General features: G+C 52.7%; 1 pseudogene; it reads right to left on the bottom strand.

The window, feature by feature from the left end:
- The window catches only part of LOC138249523 (elongation factor 2 pseudogene), a 63,645-nt pseudogene extending 41,270 nt beyond the window's left edge, over window positions 1-22,375 (bottom strand).
- Between the last annotated feature and the right edge of the window lie 1,717 nt (window positions 22,376-24,092).

Genomic DNA, 24,092 nt, shown 5'->3' with positions numbered 1-24,092 from the left:
GAGCGAAACACGTGTCAGGGGTTGCTTTACACATTCCAGGTTGGCTTAGATGGTATTTGACCAGTCCAAAGCTGTAACACTGTGTCTGGAGTGGTAAATGGCTTTTGTCATTTTACAGCTCGGCGAGGATGACACTGTGTCAATCCTATGCTTAAAGATTTTGCTGTACAAATGGCAAAAGACCTTGGTGGTCATTACAACCCTGGCGGTCGGTGATAAAGCGGAGGTAAGACCGCCAACAGGCCGGCGGTAAACAATTTGCAATTATGACCGTGGCGGAAACCGCCAACAAAGACAGCCACTTTAACACTCCGACCACCACGGGGGTACAAACAAACAGCGCGGCGGTCACTGCCAACAGACAGGCGGGAGACAATGTACCGCCCACACTATTATGACAGGCCAATCCGCCACCTTTTCCGAGGCAGATTCACCGCGGATAAAAACACGGCGGAAACAGGAATCCCGAAGGGAAAACGCTCACCTCTACACACCCCACGAGGAACGAGGACGCCATGGACCCGGAACTCCAAATTCTTCCTGCAATAGTCTTCCTGCTCCTCTGCCAGGAGCACGAACGCCGGCAGCGAAGACCACGGTGAATACTGCACCTACGACACAGGGGAGGGGGGAGGCAAAAAACAGGGAGGCACACACGCAACACCCCCACCCTCACCCACTAAAACACACACACTAATGCATATCAATACATCACAGTTTCACCCCCCCAAACCCCACGGAAGAATGCAAAGACAATAGAAAATGAGTGTAACCATTGTAATATATTAAAAGCAAGTAGGCAGAAATATATATATACACCATATACATAATATATACCAAGCATAGTATTCCAGGTAGTGCTCTAAGAAAGTCAGTGGAACACTGGGACCACACGGTATGGGCGAGGCCCACACAAGATCTCCGACCATGACGGAGAGAACACTGCAGGGGCATCATAGAGCAACTAAACAGGCACCTCAGGGGGAGGGAAAGGGGGGGCACCTCAGCCGCTTGAGTGCACGACGGCAAATCCACAAGGGGGCCACATGCCCACTGTTCCATCCTGGGGAGTGCTAAGCCACAGTCTCTCAAGTCTCTACAGTGGGTGGTTTGACCACTGTTCAATCCTGGGGAGTGCAAAGCCACAGTCTCACAAGTGGATAACAGTCTACACTGGTTCTGGAGGGGGCATGGTGCCCAGAGTGCTTCATCCTGCTAAGGACAGAGGTAGTGGATGACAGTCTCCACTGGTTCTGGAGGGGGCATGGTGCCCAGAGTGCTTCATCCTGCTAAGGACAGAGGTAGTGGATGACAGTCTCCACTGGTTCTGGAGGGGGCATGGTGCCCAGAGTGCATCATTCACCCCGTGACGGACTCAGTTGCATCAGTGCCCTTGCCGCTCATGGGCCAGCGGTGTTTGAGATGGCGGTGCCCTGTTCTGCGGTGCTTGAGATGGCGGTGCCCTGTTCAGCAGTACTTGAGACGGCGGTGCCCTGTTCAGCGGTGCTTGAGATGGCGGTGCCCTGTTCAGTGGTGCTTGAGATGGCGGTGCCCATTGCGGGGTCTCAGCTGCTGGCGGTCCTTCATGGCCCAGCGGGGCTTTTGCTGGCGGTCCTTCATGGCCCAGCGGGGCTTTTGCTGGCGTTCCTTCATGGCCCAGCAGGGCTTTTGCTGGCGGTCCTTCAAGGCCAAGCGAGGCTAGTGCTGGCGGTGGCCTCCTGGGCAGCTGGGCTGGTGCTGGCGGTGGCCTCCTGGGCAGGTGGGCTGGTGCTGGCGGTGGCGTCCTGGGCAGCTGGGATGGTGCTGGCGGTGGCCTCCTGGGCAGGTGGGCTGGTGCTGGCCTCCTGGGCAGCTGGGCTGGTGCTGGCGGTGGCCTCCTGGGCAGCTGGGCTGGTGCTGGCGGTGGCCTCCTGGGCAGGTGGGCTGGTGCTGGAGGTGGCGTGGCCTCCTGGGCAGCTGGGCTGGTGCTGGAGGTGGCGTGGCCTCCTGGGCAGCTGGGCTGGTGCTGGCGGTGGCCTCCTGGGCAGGTGGGCTAGTGCTGGCGGTCCTGTCCTGGGCAGCTGGGCTTGTGCTGGAGGTGGCCTCCTGGGCAGCGGGGATGATGTTGATCTTCTCCGCCGTGCTGCTCTTCCCAGACTTGCCGGGTTTCTTGTGGCCCTTCCCCACCTTGGAAGGTGTCACTCCACACTCACACCGGGACCCCTGGGAGCGGCTTTGGTGGCTGGAGTCTTCCCCCTCTCCCGCCGGGCAGTGGCCAACTTCTGATGCTTCACAGGTGGGGGACTGTCTGTGCTGTAGCTCCGTGCCACACAGGCTGCCCTGGTGGCCGGTGCACTCCAGATTCCGGTCACTACAGGCACCACTGGTCCCGGAGATGTTGTGGCTGAGGTGCTAGTTCGGGACCTAGGAGACGGACGGGGTGGGGGAGGTGTGGGAAAGAGGTCAAGGGTGGACAGGAAAAGTTTTTTGGACACACTGGGACGGGTAGCTGGAGTGGGTTTGGGAGTGGAGGAAGAGGTGGTGGTTGTAGGAGGTGTACGTTTGGTGACTTTGGGTGAAGGTGCATGCGCTAGAGGCTGTCGTGAGGTGGATGGCTGTTGGGTGGGTGTGTGCCTGTGTTTGTGTATCTTGGGAGGGGGCGTCACAGACACACTGGGAGAGGACACGGGACGTGTGTATGGTAGTGGGGGTGGTGACTGCACGTGAGCGGGGTGTGGTGGTGGGTGTGTTGGAGAGGGACGTAGTGGCTGTAGAGCTAGTGCATGCAGGTGTGAGTGTAGATGAGACTGGGAGGGAGGAGGGAGACAAGGAGGAGGGGGACACAGTGGAGGCAGTGGATGTTGTGTCTGCATGTGTGTGATGCTTGCGTGAGTACCTGTGGGATGTGTGGTGCTTATGTTTGCAAGAGCTTCCCTTGTGTGCTGACGTGTGTGCATGCTGGTCTGAAGGTGTGCTTGGGATAGGCTGAGGTAGAGGGGATTGGATCTGGGTGGAGGAAGTTGGAGGGGGGAGGCTAGAGACGGGGACAATGGCTGCCATCAGTGCTGAGGCCAGAGTCTGAAAAGCTTGCTGAAGGGCCGCCTGACCAGAATGAATGCCCTCCAGGAATGCATTAGTTTGTTGCAACTGCCTCTCTACACCCTGGATGGCATTCAAAATGGTAGACTGCCCAACAGTGAGGGACCTGAGGAGGTCAATGGCCTCTTCACTGAGGGCAGCAGGGGTGACTGGGGCAGGGCCTGAGGTGCCTGGGGCAAAGGTGATGCTCACCCTCCTGGGTGAGCGGGCACGGGGCAAAGGCTGAGGGGCTGCTGGGAGGGCGGTGCTGGTAGGGGCGGTGGTGGCTGTACCTGTAGATGCGGGGCACAGATGTTGCCGCCACCCCAAGGGAACTCCCATCAGAGGACAAGTCCGTGTCGCTGGTGTCAGCTCCTGTCCCTGCCGTGGAGCTCCTCTCGCCCTCCGTCCCACTGGTGAACTCTGAGTCCGTAGTCTCGCCCTCCAGGGCCATGTGGGATGCAGCTCCCTCGTGCTCTGGTGCCATTGCTCCTCCGCCTGATGATGCTAATGCACACAAGAACAGGGAGACCACAAAAAGGGGGGGGGCGAAAGAAGAAAGACATGTTCAGCGCATGCATTACCGCTACCATTGGCGGACACGACAGACACAGAAGCCCCCTGCACTACGCCGCGCTCTTGGGCTCCACTGTTCAATTCCTGGGAAATGGCCTACAAGGCTATGGACGACATCTGCACACATAGATGACATAGGTGTACTTGCCGCTCTACAGAGGTGGGGTGGGGTGGGGTGCGGTGCCACATGGCCTGCCTTACGGAGGGGCCTTGCCTACGGAACTCACTCTGGCCTAGGGAAACCCACAGTCCACTTCCCCCACCCAGACACCTCCACTGCATGCAAAGTCAGCAGAATGAGAGTGTACTCATCCCCTTGTGGCTGCTGTGATGCCCTCAAGCGCCCATCCAACTCCGTGTAGGCTACCGCTAGGATCCTGAACATCAGGGGGTCATGGTGCGACGGGCACCCCTCCCACATTGGGAGGCCATCCCCAGCTGAGCCTCTGCCGTCTTCTTGCTCCATCGGCGAATGTCCTCCCATCTTTTCCGGCAGTGGGTGCTCCGTCTGTGATAGACCCCCAGGGTCCATACGTCCTTGGCGATGGCACGCCAAATTTCTTTTTTCTGGTGGGCGCTGACCTACATGAAATGTACAGGGGAAAAAGAGAAGTTATTACCAACTGCACCGTCAAAGTGATTGGCCCTCATCCCTACCCTTGCCATGTGGCACATGCATTCACCGTCTTTCATGCACGCAGCACTCTCCCCCTTCCTTCTTACATCCAGCCCGCTCAACACATGCATAGCCCATACAACATGCTCCCTGTGTACTTACCTGTTTGTCTGGAGGACCGTAGAGTAGCGTGTACTGGGGGAGGACCCCATCCACGAGCTTCTCCAACTCCTCCGATGTGAAGGCAGGGGCCCTTTCCCCAGAAACTCGAGCCATTGTCTCTTCCAGACCGAGGTCACAGCAGCACTTGCAGTGTAGGTCCTCTCCTGTCGAAGATCAGGTATCGAGCGATTGAACAGATAGAAAATGGCAGTCACGTCCGCGGCGGTGCGTACCGCCACCGCCGGCGTACATCGTCATTGGCTCCTGGGACCCGTAGGGTCCAATGTTAACCAATGCAGCATTACGCCTCGGTCTTCGACCGCCTACCCCAACGGTGTGCAATGCCAGCGCAGTTACCTCACATCCCATTGTCCCACTTTACAGGTCAGGCAGCCGCCATTTCAGGGGCCCACATGGCTTCATTTTCAACTGCGTCACACATACCTAGGCCTACACTAAACACACATACAGGCCATCTTTTGGGTATGAATGATGTTCTGTGTAAACTCTGGGTACGTACCTCTGAGTTGTTTGACTCTGTGCTCGCTGTTGTCCTTCATAGGCACAGTCCGCTGGGACATGTGAGGAGATGGCGGTATCCTCCGGTGTACCGACCGTTGGTGGACCTGTCGACAATGGAGGAGCAACATGTGATTATCACATACAGGCTTGACCGTGCCACAATCCAGGAACTGTGTACACAGTTGGAGCCAGACCTGATGTCAGCAATCCGCCATCCCACATGAATCACCCCTCAAGTGCAGGTGCTGTCAGTGCTCCATTTCCTTGCAAGTGGGTCATTTCAAACAACAGTGGCCATAGCATCAGGGATGTCCCAGCCTATGTTTTCCAACGTATTGTCCAGAGTGTGGTCTGCCCTTCTGAAACACATGCGGAGCTACATCGTTTTTCCTCAGGTGGAGGATTTGCCTACAGTGAAAGATGATTTCTATGCCCTGGGACACATCCCCAACATCATAGGTGCCATTGATGGGACCCATGTGGCTTTGCCCCCCCCCACAGGAGTGAACAGGTGTACAGAAACTGGAAGAGTTATCATTCCATGAATGTACAGATGCTATGTTTGGCAGACCAGTACATCTCCCATGTGAATGCCATGTTCCCTGGCTCAGTGCATGACGCCTACATCCTGCGGAATAGCAGCATCCCTTATGTGATGGGTCAACTCCAGAGGCACCATGTGTGGCTATTAGGTGAGCACCTGGAAGCAAGTCAGTGGGAATAGTTGTCTGGGTCTGGGGATATCCCTCCAGGTTAGTGCGTATCTAACAGTTGTCCCTCGCCATTTGCAGGTGACTCTGGTTACCCCAACCTGTCATGGCTACTGACCCCAGTGAGGAATCCCAGGACAAGGGCAGAGGAATGCTACAATGAGGCCCATGGGCGAACTAGGAGGGTGATCGAGCGGAACTTCGGCCTCCTGATGGCCAGGTTCAGGTGCCTCCATATGACAGGTGGATCCCTATTCTACTCACCAAAGAAGGTGTGCCAGATCATCGTGGCCTGCTGTATGCTTCACAACTTGGCTTTGCGACGACAGGTGCCTTTTCTGCAGGAGGATGGTCCAGATGGCGGTGTTGTGGCAGCTGTGGAGCCTGTGGACAGTGAAGACGAGGAGGCAGAGGAAGAAGACATGAACAACAGGGACTCAGTGATCCAGCAATATTTCCAGTGAGACACAGGTAAGAGTACAGACCTGCCTACTACATGTACTTTAACACTATTACCTCTCTACTGTCTGTCGTTTTCACCCAGTGTATGGTCACTGAGTTGTCACTTTCCCTTACGATTTCATAGATGTGAGTCCCATTGTGTGACATCTGCTTAGATTCCTCATGGACTAGAGCTGTGTGACATAGGTATGTTGACATTACAATTGAAAGAGCATTTTGTCACTGTAATTGCTAATACACTATTTCGAAATGACAGACAGACTCCAGATTGTTTTGTGCTTTAAGTGTGTTTATTTAAGTGCTCAATATTTGAGGGGGTAGTGAAATGGTGAGGGGTGATGGCGGAGGAATGTCCATGGCAGAGTCCAGTCTACTAGTCTCACAGGTGCATTGCCCATATGGGCATAGGAAGTGGAGCTGGGGCAGTTTAAGTATGGACAGGCGGACAAAGTGGGACAGTAGGATGACAATCATGGTGGTCTCATTTCTTGGCGGGGGTCTTGGCATTGTGCTCTGTCTTGTTCCTGGATCTCACGGACCGTTTGCGGGGTGGTTCTCCCTCTGCAGGGGGTGGGGTGCTGGTGTGGTGGTCCTGTGGCGGGGAGTCCTGTCCACTAGCGCCGGCGGAGGTGGTGGGCAGTTCATCGTCCATGCTAGTGTCAGGGGCCCCTTGTAGTGCTACAGTGTCCCTCCTGGTGTTGAGTACTTCCTTCAGCACCCCTACAATGGTGCCCAGGGTGGAGCTGATGGTTCTGAGTTCCTCCCTGAAGCCCATATACTGTTCCTCCTGCAGGCGCTGGGTCTCCTGAAACTTGGCCAGTACCGTTGCTATCGTCTCCTGGGAGTGGTGGTAGGCTCCAATGATGGAGGAGAGGGCCTCGTGGAGAGTGGGTTCCCTTGGCCTGTCCGCCCCCTGTCGCACAGCAGCCCTCCCAGTTCCCCTGTGTTCCTGGGCCTCCGTCCCCTGGACCGTGTGCCCACTGCCACTGCCCCCAGGTCCCTGTTGTTGGGGTGTTGGGTTAGCCTGGGTTCCCTGTAGTGGTGGACACACAGCTGATTGACGTGTCCTGCGGGCGCAGGTATGGGCCCGCTGGGTGGGTGCTCTGCTGGTGTTTCCAGAGGGGGGAAGGTCTGTGGTGGCCTGTGACTGGGTGAGAGGAACCGACTGTCCCGAGGTCCCTGATGGGCCGGGCTGGTCATCTAGATCCAGTTGGACAGAGGTGCTGTCATCCCTGTGGGCCTCTTCTGTTGGTGGTGTGGACATGTCTGGATCCTCCAGTCCGGTGACGTTGGGTAGGGGTCCTGCAGGGGTATAAAAGGATGGCTATTACATCTGTGTGTGGCATGGTGTGCAATGGGTGGGTGACCGTGTACCCCAGTGCTTGCATTCCTGTGTGGGACCTTGTGTGATGATGGTTTAGGGGGTTGTATGGGTATGTGCAGTGGGCATGCTTTAGTGATGGGTGTCCATGCTTTGTTGTTGCATGCAGGGCTTGGTGTTGGGATGGGTGGTTTGTGATGTTGGGACATATGTGAGGAGTTGGGGTGCTAGGGGTGAGGGTGGGGGTATGTGCTGGCATGCAGGTTGGGTGGGGTATGTAATAATTAAGATTTGTCTTACCAGAGTCCATTCCTCCACCTACTCCTGCGAGGCCCTCAGGATGCAGAATCGCCAAGACCTGCTCCTCCCATGTTGTTAGTTGTGGGGGAGGAGGTGGGGGTCGGCCGCCAGTCCGCTGAACCGCCTGGTGGTGTCTTGAGACCACGGAACGCACCTTCCCCCATAGGTCGTTCCACCTCTTTCTGATGTCCTCCCGATTTCTTGGGTGCTGTCCCACTGCGTTGACCCTGTCCACTATTCTTCGCCATAGCTCCATCTTCCTTGCTATTGAGGTGTGCTGCACCTGTGATCCGAATAGCTGTGGCTCTACCCGGATGATTTCCTCAACCATGACCCTGAGCTCCTCCTCCGAGAACCTGGGATGTCTTTGACGTGCCATGGGGTGGTGTAGGTGATGTGTAGGGTGTAGTGTGTGGTGATAAGTGTGGTGATATGTAGTGGGGTGTTGTGTGAGGTGCGTGGAAGTTCTGTCGGTGATGGTGTTGTGTGCCTATGGATGCTGTTGTTCTTGCTGGTACTGTCTCTCTCTGGCCTTCTTTCGGAATTTTGGTGGTAGGGGTTTGTGGGTGATGTGGGTGTGTGTTTTATATTGTATTGGGTGTGTGGGAGTGGTGTTTGTCAGGTGTGTGTATTTCGAATTGTCCAATGTGGCTGTGTTTTGTATGTGTGTGTGTATTTTGAGCGCGGCGGTGTGTACCAGCAATGGAATACCGCGGTTGAAAGACCGCCACGTGGATTCGTGTGTCGTGATAGTGTGGGCGTATTTCTGTTGGCGTGACGGTGGAGGATTTGTTTTCACCAGTTTATCACCGACCTTTGGTGTGGCGGACTTGTGTGGGTGTCAGAATTTTGGCGGATTTCGAAATGTGGGTCATAATATCTGTGGCGGAATTCCGCGGTTACGGCGGTGTGTTGGCGGTCTTCTGCACAGCGGTAAGCAGCTTTTACCGCCAATGTTGTAATGAGGGCCTTTGTCACTATCTAGCTCGGCGTGGATAGCACTATGCTGATCCTATGCTTAAAAACTTTGCTAGATAAACAGACATTTGAGATGAGCAAATCTAGAGTGTCGCTGGTGTTGTAGAGTGATCCTTATTGGAGCTGCTCTCCACCTAAATTTGGGAACTACCCAGAGTTAGCGCTTGTATTTTGCATAATTTATGCGTCTCTCTAACCCTGAAAGGGTCTTGTTTTGGTTTATACTGGTACTCCGTTGTGTCTGGACAAAACTAAACCCCCCTGAAGAGCTCTAATGAGAGCGAAACACAGGTCAGGGGTTGCTTTACACATTCCAGGTTGGCTTGGATGGTATTTGACCAGTCCAAAGCTGTAATACTGTGCCTTGAGTGGTAAATGGCTTTTGTCATTTTACAGCTCAGCGAGGATGACACTGTGTCAATCCTATGCTTAAAGATTTTGCTGTACAAATGGCAAAAGACTTTGGTGGTCATTACAACCCTGGCGGACGGTGTTAAAGCGGCGGTAAGACCGCCAACAGGCCGGCAGTAAAAAAATAGCAATTACGACCGTGGCAGAAACCGCCAACAAAGACAGCCACTTAACACTCTGACCGCCACGGCGGTACAAACTAACAGCGCAGCGGACACTGCCAACAGACAGGCGGGAGACAATGTACCTCCCACACTATTATGACAGGCCAATCCGCCACCTTTTCCGGGGCGGATTCACCGCTGATAAAAACTCGGCGGAAACAGGAATTTCGAAGGGAAAACGCTGACCTTTACACACTCCACGAGGAATGACCGGAACTCCAAATCCTACCTGCGATAGTCTTCCTGCTCCTCTACCAGGAGCATGAACGCCGGCGGCGAAGACCACGGTGAGTACTGCACCTACGACACAGGGGAGGGGGAGGGAAAAAACAGGGACACACACACTCAACACCCCCACCCTCACCCACTACAACACACACACTAATGCATATCAATACATCACAGTTACACCCCCCAAGCTCCCCCGGAAGAATGCAAAGACCAAAAAAAAAGAGTGTAACCATCGGAATATATTACAAACAAGTAGGCAGATATATATATATATATATATACACCATGTACAAAATATATACCAGGCATAGTAGTCCAGGTACTGCACAAAGAAAGTCAGTGGAACACTGGGACCACACGGTATGGGCGAGGCCCACACAAGATCCCCGACCATGGCGGAGAGAACACTGAAGGGGCATCAGACAGAAAGAAAACAGGCACCTCAGGGGGAGGTAAAGGGGGGGCACCTCTGCCGCTTGAGTGCACCATGCCAAATCCACAAGGGGGCCACATGCCTGGAGTGCAAAGCCACAGTCTCTCAAGTCTCCCAAGTGGGTGGTTTGCCCACTGTTCAATCCTGGGGAGTGCAAAGCCACAGTCTCTCAAGTCTCTACAGTGGGTGGGTTGCCCACTGTTCAATCCTGGGGAGTGCAAAGCCACATTCTCACAAGTCTCCCAAGTGGGTGGTTTGCCCACTGTTCAATCCTGGGGAGTGCAAAGCCACAGTCTCTCAAGTCTCTACAGTGGGTGGGTTGCCCACTGTTCAATCCTGGGGAGTGCAAAGCCACAGTCTCTCAAGTCTCTACAGTGGGTGGGTTGCCCACTGTTCAATCCTGGGGAGTGCAAAGCCACAGTCTCACAAGTCTCCCAAGTGGGTGGTTTGCCCACTGTTCAATCCTGGGGAGTGCAAAGCCACAGTCTCACAAGTCTCCCAAGTGGGTGGTTTGCCCACTGTTCAATCCTGGGGAGTGCAAAGCCACAGTCTCTCAAGTGGATAACAGTCTCCACTGGTTCTGGAGGGGGCATGGTGCCCAGAGTGCTTCATCCTGTTTAGGACAGAGGTAGTGTATGGATGTCTCCACTGGTTCTGGAGGGGGACTGGTGCCCAGAGTGCTTCATCCTGTGAAGGACAGAGGTAGTGGATGACAGTCTCCACTGGTTCTGGAGGGGGACTGGTGCCCAGAGTGCTTCATCGTGTGAAGAACAGAGGTAGTGGATGGATCTCTCCACTGGTTCTGGAGGGGGACTGGTGCCCAGAGTGCATCACTCACCTCGTGATGGACCCAGTAGCATCAGTGCCCCTGCCGCTCATGGGCTAGCGGTGCTTGAGTTGGCGGTGCCCTGTTCAGTGGTGCTTGAGTTGGCAGTGCCCTGTTCAGCGGTGCTTGAGTTGGCGGTGCCCTGTTCAGCGGGGCTTGAGTTGGCGGTGCCCTGTTCAGCGGTGCTTGAGTTGGCGGTGCCCTGTTCAGCGGTGCTTGAGTTGGTGGTGCCCTGTTCAGCAGTGCTTGAGTTGGCGGTGCCCTGTTCAGCGGTGCTTGAGTTGGCGGTGCCCTGTTCAGCGGGGCTTTTGCTGGCAGTTCTTCATGGCCCAGCGGGGCTTTTGCAGGTGGTCCTTCATGGCCCAGCGGGGCTTTTGCTGGCGGTGCTTCATGGCCCAGAGGGGCTTTTGCTGGCGGTGGCCTCCTGGGCAGCTGGGCTGGGGCTGGCGGTGGCCTCCTGGGCAGCTGTGCTGGGGCTGGCGGTGGCCTCCTGGGCAGCTGGGCTGGGGCTGGCGGTGGCCTCCTGGGCAGCTGTGCTGGGGCTGGCGGTGGCCTCCTGGGCAGCTGGGCTGGGGGTGGCCTCCTGGGCAGCTGGGCTGGGGCTGGCGGTAGCCTCCTGGGCAGCTGTGCTGGGGCTGGCCGTGGCCTCCTGGGCAGTTGGGCTGGGGCTGGCCACCTGGGCAGCTGGGCTGGGGCTGGCGGTGGCCTCCCGGGCAGCCGGGATGATGGCGGTCTTCTCCGCCGTGCAGCTCTTCCCAGACTTGCCGGGTTTCTTGTGGCCAATCCCCACCTTGGAAGGTGTCACAGCTGACTCCACACTCCCAACAGGACCCCTGGGAGCGGCTTTGGTGGCTGGAGTCTTCCCCCTTTCCCGCCGGGCACTGGGCAACTTCTGATGCCTCACAGGTGGGGGACTGTCTGTGCTGTGGCTCCGTGCCACACTGGCTGTCCTGGTGGCCGGTGCACTCCACATACCGATGACTACAGGCACCACTGGTTCCGGAGATGTTTTGGCTGAGGTGCTACTTCGGGACCTATGAGATGGACGGGGTGGGGGAGGTGTGGGAAAAAGGTCAAGGGTGGACAGGAAAGGTTTTTTAGACACACTGGGACGGGTAGCTGGAGGGGGTTTGGGAGTGGAGGAAGAGGTGGTGGTTGTAGGAGGTGTTCGTTTGCTGACTTTGGGTGAAGGTGCTTGCGCTGGAGGCTGTCGTGAGGTGGATGGCTGTTGGGTGGGTGTGTGTCTGCGTTTGTGTATCTTGGGAGGGGGCGTCACAGACACACTGGGAGAGGACATGTGATGGTAGTGGGGGTGGTGACTGCACGTGAGCGGGGTGTGGTGGTGGGTGTGCTGGAGAGGGACGTAGTGGCTGTAGAGGTAGTGCATGCAGGTTTGAGTGTAGACGAGACTGGGAGGGAGGAGGGGGACGAGGAGGAGGGGGACACAGTGGAGGCAGTGGATGTTGGTGTGTCTGCATGTGTGTGTTGCTTGCGTGAGTGCCTGTGGGATGTGTGGTGCTTATGTTTGCCTGAGCTTCCCTTGTGTGTTGAGGTGTGTGCAGGCTGGTCTGATGGTATGCTTGGGATAGGCAGAGGTACAGGGGATTGGGTCTGGGTGGAGGATGTTGGAGAGGGGAGGCTAGAGACGGGGACAATGGCTGCCATCAGTGCTGAGGCCAGAGTTTGAAAAGCTCAGTGAAGGGCCGCCTGACCAGAATGAATGCCCTCCAGGAATGCATTTGTTTGTTGCAAATGCCTTTCTACACCCTGGATGGCATTCAAAATGGTAGACTGCCCAACAGTGAGGGACCTGAGGAGGTCAATGGCCTCCTCACTGAGGGCAGCAGGGGTGACTGGGGCAGGGCCTGAGGTGCCTGGGGCGAAGGTGATGCCCACCCTCCTGGGTGAGCGGCCACGGGGCGAAGGCTGAGGGGCTGCTGGGAGGGCAGTGCTGGTAGGGGGGGTGGCGGCTGTACCTGTAGATGCGGGGGGCACAGATGTTGCCACCACCACAAGGGAGCTCCCATAAGAGGACGAGTCTGTGTTGCTGGTGTCAGCTCCTGTCCCCGCCGTGGAGCTCCCCTCGCCCTCCGTCCCACTGCTGAATTCCGAGTCCGTACTCTCGCCCTCCAGGGCCATGTGGGATGCAGCTCCCTCCTGCTCCGGTGCCACTGCTCCTCCGCCTGATGATGCTAATGCACACAAGAACAGGGAGACCACAAAAAGGGGGGGGACGACAGAAGAAAGACATGTTGAGTGCATGGATTACCGCTACCGTTGGCGGACACGACAGACAAAGAAAGGCCCCCTGGACATATCCCCAACATCATAGGTGCCATTGATGGGACCCATGTGGCTTTGGTCCCCCCCCACAGGAGTGAACAGGTGTACAGAAACCAGAAGGGTTATCATTCTATGAATGTACAGGTGGTATGTTTGGCAGACCAGTACATCTCCCATGTGAATGCCATGTTCCCTGGCTCAGTGCATGACACCTACATCCTGCGGAATAGCAGCATCCCTTATGTGATGGGTCAACTCCAGAGGCACCGTGTGTGGCTATTAGGTGAGCACCTGGAAGCAAGTCAGTGGGAATGGTTGTCTGGGGTTATCCCTCCAGGTTAGTGTGTGTCTAGCAGTTGCCCCTCGCCATTTGCAGGTGACTCTGGTTACCCCAACCTGTCATGGCTACTGACCCCAGTGAGGAATCCCAGGACAAGGGTAGAGGAACGCTACAATGAGGCCCATGGGCGAACTAGGAGGGTGATTGAGCGGACCTTCAGCCTCCTGAAGGCCAGGTTCAGGTGCCTCCATATGAGAGGTGGATCCCTATTCTATACACCAAAGAAGGTGTGCCAGATTATCGTGGCCTACTGTATGCTTCACAACTTGGCTTTGCGACAACGGGTGCCTTTTCAGCAGGAGGATGGTCCAGATGGTGGTGTTGTTGCAGACGTGGAGCCTTTGGACAGTGATGAGGAGGAAGCAGAGGAAGAAGACATGAACAACAGGGACTCGTTGATCCTGCAATATTTCCAGTGAGACACAGGTAGGAATACAAACCTGCTTACTACATGTACTTTGACACTACTACCTCTCTCCTGTCTGTCGTTTTCACCCAGTGTTTGGTCATTGAGTTGTCACTTTCCCTTACGATTTCACAGATATGGGTCCCATTGTGTGACATCTGCTTAGATTCCTCATGGACTAGAGCTGTGTGACATAGGTATGTTGACATTACTATTTAAAAAACATTTTGTCACTGTAATTGCTAATACACTATTTCGAAATCACAGACAGACTCCAGATCATTTTGTGCTTTAGGTGTGTTTATTTAAATGCTCAATATTGGAGGGGGTAGTGAAATGGTGAGGGGTGATGGTGGAGGAGTGTCCATGGCAGAGTCCAGTCTATTAGTCTCACAGGTGCATTGCCCATATGGGCATAGGAAGTGGAGCTGGGGCAGTTTAATTATGGACAGGGAGACAAAGTGGGACAGTAAGATAACAATCAGGGTGGTCTCATTTCTTGGCGGGGTCTTGGCATCATGCTCTGTCTTTGTCCTGGATCTCAGGGACCGTTTGCGGGGTGGTTCTCCCTCTGCAGGGGGTGGGATGCTGGTGTGGTGGTCCTGTGGCGGGGAGTCCTGTCCACTAGCGCTGGCGGAGGTGGTGGGCAGTTCATCGTCCATGCTAGTGTGAGGAGCCCCTTGTAGTGCCACAGTGTCCCTCCTGGTGTCGAGTACTTCCTTCAGCACCCCTACGATGGTGCCCAGGGTGGAGCTGATGGTTCTGAGTTCCTCCCTGAAGCCCATATACTGTTCCTCTTGCATGCGCTGGGTCCCCTGAAACTTGGCCAGTACCGTTGCCATTGTCTCCTGGGAGTGGTGGTAGGCTCCCATGATGGAGGAGAGGGCCTCGTGGAGAGTGGGTTCCCTTGGCCTGTCCGCCCCCTGTCGCACAGCAGCCCTCCCAGTTCCCCTGTGTTCCTGTACCTCCGTCCCCTGGACCGTGTGCCCACTACCACTGACTCCAGGTCCCTGCTGTTGTTGGGGTGGTGGGTTATCCTGGGTTCCCTGTAGTGGTGGACACACAGATGATTGACGTGTCCTGGGAACGGAGGTATGGGCCTGCTGGGTGGGTGCTGGTGTTTCCAGAGGGGGGAAGGTCTGTGGTGGCCTGTGCCTGTGTGAGGGGAACCCACTGTCCCGAGGTCCCCGATGGTCCGGGCTGGTCATCTAGATCCAGTTGGACAGAGGTGCTGTCATCACTGTGAGCCTCTTCTGTTGGTGGTGTGGACATGTGTGGACCCTCCAGTCCGGTGACGTTGGGTAGGGGTCCTGCAGGGGCATAAAAGGATGTTTATTAAATCTGTGTGTGTAATGGTGTGCAATGGGTGGGTGACCGTGTTCCCCAGTGCTAGCATTCCTGTGTGGGAGCTTGTGTGATGATGGTTTGGGGGGATATGGGTATGTGCAGTGGGCATGCTTTGGTGATGGGTGTCCATGCTTTGTTGTTGCATGCATGGCTTGGAGTTGGGATGTGTGGTTTGTGATGTTGGGACATATGTGAGGAATTGGGGTGCTGGGTGTGAGGGTGAGGGTTGGGGTATGTGATAGCATGCAGGTAGGGTGGGGGATGTAATAGTAAAGCTTTGTCTTACCAGAGTCCATTCCTCCACCTGCTCCTGCGAGGCCCTCAGGATGAAGAATCGCCAAGACCTGCTCCTCCCATGTTGTTAGTTGTGGGGGAGGAGGTGGGGGTCTGCCACCAGTCCGCTGAACCGCCAGGTGGTGTCTTGAGACCACGGAACGCACCTTCCCCCGTAGGTCGTTCCACCTCTTCCTGATGTCCTCCCGATTTCTTGGGTGTTGTCCCACTGCGTTGACCTTGTCCACTATTCTTTGCCATAGCTCCATCTTCCTAGCTATGGAGGTGTGCTGCACCTGTGATCCGAATAGCTGTGGCTCTACCAAGACGATTTCCTCCACCATGACCCTGAGCTCCTCCTCCGAGAACCTATGGTGTCTTTGCTGTGCCATGGGGTGGTGTAGGTGATGTGTGGGGTGGAGTGTGTGGTGATAAGTGTGGTGATATGTAGTGGTGTGTTGTGTGAAGTGCGTGGAAGTTGTGTGGGTGATGGTGTTGTGTGCCTGTGGATGCTGTTGTTCTTGCTGGTGGTGTCTCTCTCTGACCTTCTTTCGGAATTTTTGGTAGTAGGGGTTTGTGGGTGATGTGGGTGTGTGTTTTATATTGTATTGGATGTGTAGGAGTGGTGTGTGTATGTGTATCAGGTGTGTGTATTTTGAATTGTCCAATGTGGCTGTGTTTTTTAAGAGTGTGTGTATTTTGAGCATGGCGGTGTGTACCGCCAATGGAATACCGCGGTTGAAAGACTGCCGCGTGGATTCATGTGTCGTGATAGTGTGGGCGTATTTCTGTTGGCGTGACGGTGGAGGATTTGTTTTCGCCAGTTTATCACTGACCTTTGGTGTGGCGGACTTGTGTGGGTGTCTGACTTTTGGCGGGGTCCGAGATGTGGGTCATAATAGCTGTGGCGGAATTCCACAGCTGCGGCGGTGTGTTGGCGGTCTTCTGCACGGCGGTAAGTGGCTTTTACTGCCAATCTTGTAATGACCGCCTTTGTCTCTATCTAGCTCGGCGTGGATAGCACTATGCTGATCCTATGCTTAAAAACTTTGCTAGATAAACAGACATTTGAGGTGAGCAAATCTAAAGTGTCGCTGGTGTTGTAGAATGATCCTTATTGGAGCTGCTCTCCACCTAAATTTGGGAACTACCCAGAGTTCTCGCTTGTATTTTGTATGGAAAATGTCACTTACCGATCTGTTCGTGGCATGAGACGCTGCAGATTCACATGCGCCCTCCCGCATCCCCGGGAGCCTGTAGCCGTTATAAGTTAATGAAACTTGTACATTTGTAAATTTGTAAATATATACTATTTTTATACACATTATGTACATACATACTCACTCCATTGCATGGGCACTTTTACTATATACACAACTCCTACCTCACCCTCTGCGGGGAAAACAATCTAAGATGGAGTCGACGCCCATGCACAATGGAGCCGAAAGGGAGGAGTCCCTCGGTCTCGTGACTCGAAAAGACTTCTTCGAAGAAAAACAACTTGTAACACTCCAAGCCCAACACTAGATGGCAGGATAATGCACAGCATGTGAATCTGCAGCGTCTCATGCCACGAACAGATGTACACTGGGTAAGTGACATTTTCCGTTCGATGGCATGTGTAGCTGCAGATACACATGCTGTGCATAGACTAGAAAGCAGTTATCTCCCCAAAAGTGGTGGCTTAGCCTGTAGGAGTTGAAGTTGTCTGAAATAATGTTCGTAATACAGCCTGTCCTACTGTGGCTTGTTGTGTTGTTAACACATCTACACAGTAATGTTTTGTGAATGTATGAGGCGTAGACCATGTGGCTGCCTTACAGATTTCTGTCATAGGTATATTTCCTAGAAAGGCCATTGTGGCGTCTTTCTTCCTAGTGGAGTGCGCCTTTGGCGTAATAGGCAGATCTCTTTTTGCTTTAATATAGCAGGTCTGAATACATTTCACTATCCATCTGGCAATGCCTTGTTTGAATATTGGATTTCCTGCATGAGGATTTTGGAAGGCTACAAACAATTGTTTTGTCTTGCGAAATTGTTTTGTTCTATCAATGTAATACATTAGTGCTCTTTTGATGTCTAACGTATGTAAGGCTCTTTTGGCTACTGAGTCTGGTTGTGGAAAAAAGACTGGGAGTTCCACTGTTTGGTTTAGGTGGAACGGTGATATAACTTTTGGTAAGAATTTTGGATTTGTACGGAGAACCACTTTATGTATTTGTATAAAGGGTTCTTGTATAGTAAATGCTTGTATTTCACTTACTCTTCTAAGAGATGTGATAGCTATTAGGAAGGCTACTTTCCAGGTTAAGTATTGCATCTCACAAGAGTGCATGGGTTCAAATGGTGGACCCATGAGTCGTGTTAATACAATATTGAGGTTCCACGAGGGAACTGGTGGTGTTCTCGGGGTATGTTTCTTTTTAAACCCTCCATAAATGCTTTGATGACTGGGATTCTAAAGAGTGATGTTGAATGTGTAATCTGCAGATAGGCAGATATTGTTGTGAGATGTATTTTGATAGAAGAAAATGCTAGTTTTGATTTTTGTAAGTGTAATAAATAGCTTACAATGTTTTTTTGCAGAAGCATGTAGTGGTTGAATTTGATTATTAAGACAGTATTAAACAAATCTTTTCCATTTGTTTGCGTAACAATGTCTTGTAGTAGGTTTTCTAGCTTGCTTAATGACCTCCATACATTCTTGTGTAAGGTCTAAATGTCCAAAGTCTAAGACTTCAGGAGCCAGATTGCTAGATTGAGCGATGCTAGATTCGGGTGTCTGATCTGCTGTTTGTGTTGAGTTAACAGATCTGGTGTGTTTGGTAGTTTGATATGAGGTACTACTGACAGGTCCAGTAGTGTTGTATACCATGGTTGGCGAGCCTAGGTTGGTGCTATTAGTATTAGTTTGAGTTTGTTTTGACTCAATTTGTTTACCAGATAAGGAAGGAGTGGGAGAGGGGGAAAAGCGTAAGCAAATATCCCTGACCAACTCATCCATAACGCATTGCCTTTGGACTGAGGGTTTGGATACCTGGACGCAAAGTTTTGGCATTTTGCGTTTTCTTTTGATGTGAATAGGTGTATTTCTGGTGTTCCCCAGCATAGAAAGTAAGTTGGTAGTATCTGGGGATGAATTTCCCATTCGTGTGTCTGTTGGTGATCTCGACTGAGATTGTCGCCCAACTGGTTTTGAATCCCTGGGATGTACTGTGCTATTAGGCGAATGCGATTGTGAATCTCCCATTGCCAAATATTTTGTGCTAAGAGACACAGTTGTGATGAGTGTGTCCCTCCTTGTTTGTTTAAGTAATAAATTGTTGTCATGTTGTCTGTTTTGACAAGAATGTGTTTGTGGACTATTAGCGGTTGAAATGCTTTCAATGCTAGAAACACTGCTAACAGCTCTAAATGGTTTATATGCAGTTGCCTTTGTTGAACGTCCCATTGTCCCTGTATACTGTGCTGGTTGAGGTGTGCTCCCCACCCCATCATGGAAGCATCTGTTGTGATCACGTATTGAGGCACTGAGTCTTGGAATGGCCGACCTTGGTTTAAATTTATAGGATTCCACCATTGAAGCGAGAAGTGTGTTTGGCGGTCTATCAACACTAGATCTTGAAGTTGACCTTGTGCCTGTGTCCATTGTGTTGCTAGGCACTGTTGTAAGGGTCGCATGTGTAGTCTTGCGTTTGGGACAATGGCTATGCATGAAGACATCATGCCTAGGAGTTTCATTACAAACCTCACTTGATAGTGTTGGTTTGGGTACATGTTTAGTATTACATTTTGGAAGGCTTGTACCTTTTGTGGACTTGGAGTGGCAATCCCCTTTTGTGTGTTGATTGTTGCTCCTAAGTATTGTTGTATTTGACACGGTTGTAGATGTGATTTTTGGTAGTTTATAGAGAACCCTAGTTTGTGAAGGGTTTCTATGACGTATTTTGTGTGTAGAAGACACTGTTGCTGAGTGCTGGTTTTTATTAACCAATCGTCTAAGTAAGGGGAAACGTGCATGTGCTGTCTCCTGATGTGAGCGGCTACTACTGCAAGGCATTTTGCGAATACCCTTGGGGTTGTTGTTATGCCGAATGGTAACACTTTGAATTGGTAATGCACGCCTTGGATTACAAACCTTAAGTATTTCCTGTGGGAAGGATGTATGGGTATGTGGAAATAAGCATCCTTGAGATCTAATGTTGACATGTAGTCCTGTTGTCTGAGCAAGGGAATCACGTCTTGAAGTGTCACCATGTAAAAGTGATCTGATTTGATGTAAAGATTCAGGGGGTCATTCTGACTTTCCGCCGCCCGCCAAAGTAACCCCGTCGAAAGACCGCGGGGGTCATTTCGACTTTCCCACTGGGCCGGCGGGCGACCGCCAAAAGATCGCCCGCCGGCCCAGCGGGAAAGGCCCTGCAACAATGAAGCCGGCTCCGAATGGAGCCGGCGGAGTTGCAGGCGTGCGACGGGTGCAGTTGCACCCGTCGCGATTTTCACTGTCTGCAATGCAGACAGTGAAAATCCTTGTGGGGCCCTGTTAGGGGGCCCCTGCACTGCCCATGCCAGTGGCATGGGCAGTGCAGGGGCCACCAGGGGCCCCACGACACCCGTTCCCGCCATCCTGTTCCTGGCGGTAAAAACCGCCAGAAACAGGATAGCGGGAAGGGGGTCGGAAGCCCAGCCAGGGGTATTCCGGCGGGAAACAGCCAGATCCCCTTTTCTGACCGTGGCGGAATGGGCTGGGAAGCACCGCCAGCCTGTTGGCGGTGCTTCCGTGGTCGTCGGCCCTGGCGGTCGATGACCGCCAGGGTCAGAATGACCCCCTCAGTGTTCTGAGGTCTAATATGGGTCTCAGTGTTTTGTCCTTTTTTGGAATTAGGAAATACAGGGAGTAAACCCCTGTTCCTTTTTGATGGTTGGGTACTAGTTCTATTGCTTCTTTTTGTAACAATGCTTGGACTTCTAGTTGTAACAGGTCTAAGTGTTGTTTGGACATGTTGTGTGCTCTTGGAGGCACATCTGGTGGCAAATGTAGGAATGCTATGCAATAACCATGTTGGATAATGGCTAGGACCCACGCGTCCGTAGTTATGTGTTCCCAGTTGTGTAAATAATCTGTAAGTCTCCCCCCCACTGGTGTTGTGTGGTGGGGGTTTGTGACATTGAAGTCACTGTTTGGTTTGTGGGCTCTGGAATTTCCCTCTTGTTTTAGGGAACTGTCCACCACTATATTGTCCTCGAAACCCTCCTCTATGATACTGGCCCTGATATGTAGGTCTGACTTGTGAAGTGGAAGGCTCTGTGGTTTGGGCACGAAACCCCCCTCTAAAGTTTGGCTTCCTAAAAGTGCCTCTGCTCTGTGGGCAGTAGAGCGCGCCCTTGGCTTTGGCTGTGTCTTTTTTCAGTTTTTCTATTGCCGTATCCACCTCCGGCCCAAACAATGGTTGTTCATTGAAAGGCATATTCAACACAGCCTGCTGGATTTCTGGTTTAAATCCGGAGGTTCGTAACAATGCGTGTCTATGAATGGTTACTGCCGTGTTCACTGTACTTGCCGCCGTGTCTGCTGAGTCCATAGCCGACCTTATTTGGTTGTTCGAGATAGCTTGGCCCTCCTCCACAACCTGTTGGGCACGTTTCTGGAACTCTTTGGGAAGGTGTTGAATGAGATGTTGCATTTCATCCCAATGTGCCCTGTCTTATCGTGCCAATAGAGCTTGAGAATTGCAATTCGCCATTGATTGGCTGCCTGTGCTGCCACCCTCTTGCCTGCTGCATCGAATTTCTGACTTTTTTTGTCGGGCGGTGGTGCGTCTCCAGAAGTTTGTGAGTTTGCCCTTTTCCGGGCTGCTCCTACTACCACCGAATCAGGAATTAACTGTTGTGTGATATATATACAGGGTCGCTAGGGGGAGGTTCATATTTCTTCTCCACCCTAGGCGTGATGGCTCTGCCTTTTACTGGGTCCTGAAACACCTGTTTGGCGTGTTTTAACATGCCTGGCAGCATTGGCAAGCTTTGGTATTGGTTGTGCGTAGATGACAGGGTGTTGAACAAAAAGTCGTCCTCTATGGGCTCTGCATGCAATGCTACATTATGGAATGTAGCTGCCCTTGAAACCACCTGCATGTATGCGGTACTGTCCTCAGGTGGTGACGGCCTTGCCGGGTAGCAATCAGGACTATTGTCTGAGACCGGTGCATCATACAAATCCCATGCATGCGGGTCATCTTGGCTCATCCCTGTGTGTGTTGGTGACTGCATCATTGGGGGTGTTGCTACCGGGGACAGATGTGGCGACTGTGCTGGCGATTGCTGTGGCGAGAACCGTGGTGGTGTCTTTTCTTTAGCCACTTTCGCTTTTGGCTGCATTTCTGCCTCTTGGAATGCGAGCTTGCACTTCATCTTTATTGGAGGAAGAGTTCTGATTCTCCTTGTGTCTTTTTGTATATGCAGCCTCCTCTGGGTATGGTCTGGCTCTCCCATGCCCAGTTCTTGTTCAAATCGGTGACCTTGTAATTGTGTTGAAAGGCCTTATTCCTCTGTATAGGAGCCTTGTTTCGGCTCCGAGGCCGCATGTTTCGGCACCAAAATCTTTTCGATGGTCTTTTTTGGCTCCAAGGAAACCTTTTTGACTTTCGGGGTGCCGAACTCTCAGTGCTGAGTCTGGTCGGAGCCGGTATCTCGACCGGAGTCGGATGTCTTCGGCTGCTGGGAGGCCTTTTTCGGTGCCGATGTTTGGTCACCGTGTTTTCGGGTTAAGCCATGGCCTGCTGGCGGTGGCGTCCCCTTGGCCTTCATTATTTTGGTGTGAGTTTTTACCGGGGCTGGTTTACTCACGGTTTGTTGCGTCTTCGGCTGCTCGCTCTCTGACTCGTCCGAGTCCGAATCTCGAATGGAGAATGTCTCCTCTTCTTCGACGTCAGTCTGCCTGGCCGGTGTCGATGCCATCTCGAGTCTTCGAGCTCTTCGATCCTGCAGTGTTTTCTTGGATCGAAATGCGTGACAGGCCTTGCAAGTATCCTCTTTGTGTTCGGGGGACAAACACAGATTACAGACCAAGGGGGTTATTCTAACTTTGGAGGAGGTGTTAATCCGTCCCAAAAGTGACGGAAAAGTGACGGATTTACCACCAGCCGTATTACGAGTCCATTATATCCTATGGAACTCGTAATACGGCTGGTGGTATATCCGTCACTTTACCGTCACTTTTGGGACGGATTAACACTCCTCCAAAGTTAGAATAACCCCCCAAGTGTTGGTCTGTATAAGGATACTTTGTGTGGCAGTTGGGGCAGAAGCGGAAGGGGGTCCGGTCCATGAGGTTTGAAGATGGATGCGGTCGGGCCGACCAGGCCCCGCCGAGGAGTGGAAGCCCCGAAGGGCCGCCAGAGCTCTTCTTTCTTCGGTGTCGATGTGCTAGCACTAACCTGGTACCGAGCGCAAACAATACCGTCAAATTTTCCGATGGATAACTATCTTTTCCAAACCGAAATACGGAGCGAAGAGGAACACATCCAAACCCGATGGCGGAAAGAAAACAATCTAAGATGGAGTCGACGCCCATGCGCAATGGAGACGAAAGGGAGGAGTCCCTTGGCCTCGTGACTCGAAAAGACTTCTTCGAAGAAAAACAACTTGTAACACTCTGAGCCCAACACTAGATGGCAGGATAATGCACAGCATGTGTATCTGCAGCTACACATGCCATCGAACATATATATATATATATATAAAGCTAGCAGTATTAATCGCATCACAGCGCTTTTTAAAAACATTTTTGCCATTCTGCACCGCTGTGCAACTTGGCTAAAAAAACAGTCACAAACCAAATAAATGTCACATAGGCAAGTCCTCTTGGCTGTGCCAATGATCATTTTTGCAAGTCTTCTTTCCCCTTTCTCGCCTCTGCTGTGCTTCTCTCTGTGAGCTTTTTCCGTTTACAGTCTCTGTCACTCGCCCTTTCTCTTTCTGATGTCCTATGCAGTCACCAGCCTCTTTATAACCTTTCTCTCTCACTTCATACTTGTTGCGCTTTTCTGGTCTATTTTTCTTTATGCCCCAATGTCTCTTGCTGTCACAGTCATTTGTTCCTCACCTTTCTGTTTATAAACTTGCTCCGTCATCTGTCTCTCTCACTCAGCTGTCTCCTGCTATTCTGAGTCTCTCTTCTCTCTCCGGACTCTTCCTATTGCCCTTGCATTCCCTCTTTCCTTCGGGGGGAGGGGGAAGGAGTAAGGATTTACTAGAAAAGATCTACAGTTCACTCCGACCAGACAACTGGTGTTCAAAGTCAACAAGAACAATGGGAAAAAAAACAAAATAGGGTGAAGATGCCAGAGTTATTGTCTTGGTGCCATGGACCCCTGTTGGGACACTGGTGGTGCCCAAAAACCTGAAGCGTGATGGCAAAGAGACCAGAAGAAATCAGTGGTCGCAATGGTTCTAACAGATCTGAGAAACATCCCCCAACAACATCATAGGAATTATTCTCATGGCAGCCATCTTGGGGCAAGTGAGAATGCCCATGTAGTGCTTAAGAGGCCCAGTAGCTTTGGCCTACAGCCCAAATGTGCCCGGAGACTGATCAGAAGAGGAATTAATCCAACGGCCCCTCAGCTGAATAGAGGTGCAAGTACCATCCATTATCCCTGTTTAAAAACAAAGT

The sequence above is a fragment of the Pleurodeles waltl genome, chromosome 8, assembly GCF_031143425.1.
Source record: "Pleurodeles waltl isolate 20211129_DDA chromosome 8, aPleWal1.hap1.20221129, whole genome shotgun sequence".
Lineage (NCBI taxonomy): Eukaryota > Metazoa > Chordata > Amphibia > Caudata > Salamandridae > Pleurodeles > Pleurodeles waltl.
The sequence above is the reverse complement of the archived record's forward strand: the minus strand, read 5'-3'. Positions and strand labels throughout refer to the sequence as shown.